The sequence below is a fragment of the Lissotriton vulgaris genome, unplaced genomic scaffold (assembly GCF_964263255.1).
Source record: "Lissotriton vulgaris unplaced genomic scaffold, aLisVul1.2 SCAFFOLD_264, whole genome shotgun sequence".
Classification (NCBI taxonomy): Eukaryota; Metazoa; Chordata; class Amphibia; order Caudata; family Salamandridae; genus Lissotriton; species Lissotriton vulgaris.
In genome coordinates, this window is record NW_028244627.1 from 313,860 (window position 1) to 317,308 (window position 3,449).

Sequence of the window (3,449 nt, forward strand, 5' to 3'; positions counted from 1 at the left end):
TTACCAATTGATGCGTTAATAACACATGACCCCGACATTGTTTGGGAGCCACTAGCTCCATGGTCTCGATACGACAACCTCGCTCTGTTGTCATCCGCCATACCACGCTAAGCGAGCATCCATCCCGATCGTGGGTTTGGATACCTTAAAGGATGGCTTTAAAGTAGCGATTTATTTTTCGGCCAGATATGGGCCAGGTGTTGTCACAGGACCCTTACATCTTCTCTTATTCTACTTATTTTTTCTAATCTACTTCATTTCAACACATTTAATATCAATACCGGGTGCTTACTGAATCGGATAGTAACACATGCGGCGACTCGGGTTCCGCTTCACGAACAGTAGAGCAGTGACGGACCAGAAAGTAAACCTGTCCTCTGTACTGCCGCGCACCCTCATTGGATAGTTTAACCCAATGAGCTTCGAGGTTTCACCAGAAACTATTTAGCATAGCTAGACTTCAATCTCTCTCCTGTGATTGTAGTATATCAATTTTGACATCGTCCAATCACGAAGGAACTGCCTGCTTTTAACCGCGAGCAACACAGCTTGTTAGTACACACAACGCGGACCCCCACAGATAGCGGAATGCTGAACTACTGACAAGGTGAGCCAGCTATATGGCCCTGCCCCAACCCTAGAGGGAAACAAATAGAACATGTATGTATACCTAGGACTCTCTCTAGTTTGATTATGACGCCTGTTTCTATTCTTTTGCAGGTAGTCTCTTTTTAAAGGCCAAGAAAGAGAATTAAAGGGACAGTGGGCCACATGCCATCTTATTAGGTAAACAGCATTTAGGCCCCTCTACTGATCCGATTAGAGAAACCAAACAATTGCTTACGACACTCTTTTGACAATTGTTCCCAATTAAATTTTAGGCAACTTTCGTGAAGGCTAATAGTGAGGTACCCTCCACAAGCAATCAACTCTATTGCAAAACTATAAAAAGCTGGGACCCCGCGGAATTCACAGATGGTAAACTTTTATATAAAGTTTTTTTTATCACTTCCCAATTTCAATAGTAGAACACGCCAATCTTAACTCTATGCTATAACTTTCTTTTTTTTATTATCTCCAGGCAATTGTGGCCTAGAAACTACCAAATCAAATGGTTTTCAGTATAACCAATTTAATTTTGGATACTGACATAAAGTGGGAAATATATATGTCGTATAAAACCTAAACAGGTAGGCATTGACCATGATTAAACAGATCCCGAATGTTCAGTTGCATATTAAATGTGTACTAATTTTAATATATCCTGGCACCGCAGGATACACAACTGGCAGCAGAAATTTTACAGGCCCCCAGTTGAAGCCCATGTTCCGATCAGGAATTGATTATTGACCATAACAAGTGACCCTCAACAGAAACCTAGGGTAAGCCGATATTTTAATACCAACCCACACGATCGACTATGAACTCTGGGTGTATCATGGTTAATTAACAACAGGGTGGGCCCCCTGGCTTCCCACACCCCACTTAATTAAAACCGCCCAATGTGGTAACAACAACATGGAGTTGTGTTAACAATGCTAGGTCAACTTGACTAAAGTATTGACTTTGTTTTTAATCAACGCAATGACTGTTCAACTGCAATTTATGAAAATGGTAAAAAACCTGTGTAATAGACAAATGCTCAGATAAAGTATACAGTGTGATATGATTAAGAGTGGCAATATGTAAGGTGACAAATCATTACTAGATATGCCCTTCTAATATACAAACCTACTAGGTTTAGACGTTGTGGTTTTGTGAACATTCAAACATGTGTCCCTATAGGCCAGGATCTAAATTTATTGGCATAATGTTAGTGTCAAGAGGTAACAATGAATTGCGCACACGTTGTGATTTATTGATATGTAAGAAGTATACTGCATCAACTTGATGTTAATTGTTTGTATGATATTCATTTCAGGGCGATTGTATACACTCCCTGGGTTCGACAGATAAACACATGTCTTGATAAAGGTGGTAACAATAAGGAGAACCCACCGAAACGCGTCGACGCAACTAACTGTATAATTCAAGCCTCCAACACCATAATCGATATGCTGAGGTGGTAGCGATACAACACTGGTGTTATCAGATTGGAGCAAGAATATACAAATCGTACCCAACAATTTTATGTTGTACCTGCTCTGTCTGTTTTTAACTGTGCAGGTCGCAATTAACTGTACTGTTTTGAATGTGTTTTAGATTAGGGATCTAGATCAGTCAGCCCTATCTTTGTGTTTTTTAATTTATTCAAAATAAACGAATTTTTAACTTTCATTATGCTTTTGTTGTATGTACTTGTGACATTGTAAGGTTTAATATTTCAAACCTGTGGGGAACTTTTTTCTCTTACTTAGGTTTAATAACCCCTTTTCCCTTGGCTTACTGAAGGGGTACCTCTCTACTTTACACATAAGATCACAGTCAGTCAGTATTGGAGCATGAGCTGTCGTGAAGAGAGCATCAATATCACCAATGATTAGGTATTGTGAAAATTGTTTACAAAGAAATATGGTAATTTATTCTGGACTATGAAGGACAAGAGGGGAATAAAATTAACATTTACAAATATCTGAAGTGTAAATTTTCAAAGCATCAGCAAGAATGTGTGGACCATAATTCTTCTGAAAATTACTGTATTCTATAGGAACAAATTGTATTTTGAATTCCTATCCAAAAAGCATTGTCTCATAGTCCCAACCAAAATGTTTTCTTAAGAACAACTTAATATTTTACTACAAATATTTCCCAAAGCATAAATACTAATTGAGTTGTGCCATATACAATAAGAATGATGATAGGAACCTTATTCTTGTTTAAATCAACCTTAATCCAACCACCTTCAGAATTCTGCACCTGAGAAAGAGCCTCAATATCCAATGTTTGTGTCATAAGCCACCTACCTGGATTCTGGGTTTCCAATGGGGCTGCAGCGCTAGTTCTCGAATCCTCCCGAGACTTGCCCTCGGTTTACAGGAGAACACACTGCTCCAGTGGCAAATCCCAGGGGGAAGGGGGTTGGGATGGGGAGAGTGTGTAGAGTCAAAGATGTTGTGGCTCATCTACTCAACAGCAACACTGCAGCAAGCATTCACGACAGTCAGATGAATGCAACCAGCAGGTAGGTACCTATAAACAAACAAATAACAAGGCTGTCGTCTAGTATTAACTCTATCTCTTAAGGTATCACCTCACTATAGTTTTTCAAAACTCTACCGACCATTGGTTTTGTTGTTGTTTTTTTCCATTTTTTTCATGTAGATAGCCTATAGAGGATCCTTTATCAACATTTTCAAAACTGTAGTGAATATGATTTCAGCATCAAATTCACAAGCAAATCTGGACTGGGTTAGCTTTGCCCAAGTCCTCACTAGCAGAGCCCTGCCAACAGTATGTACAAGTTAAACAAAAAAACTGGATACCTTTGTTTGCTGCACTAAGTTGCGACT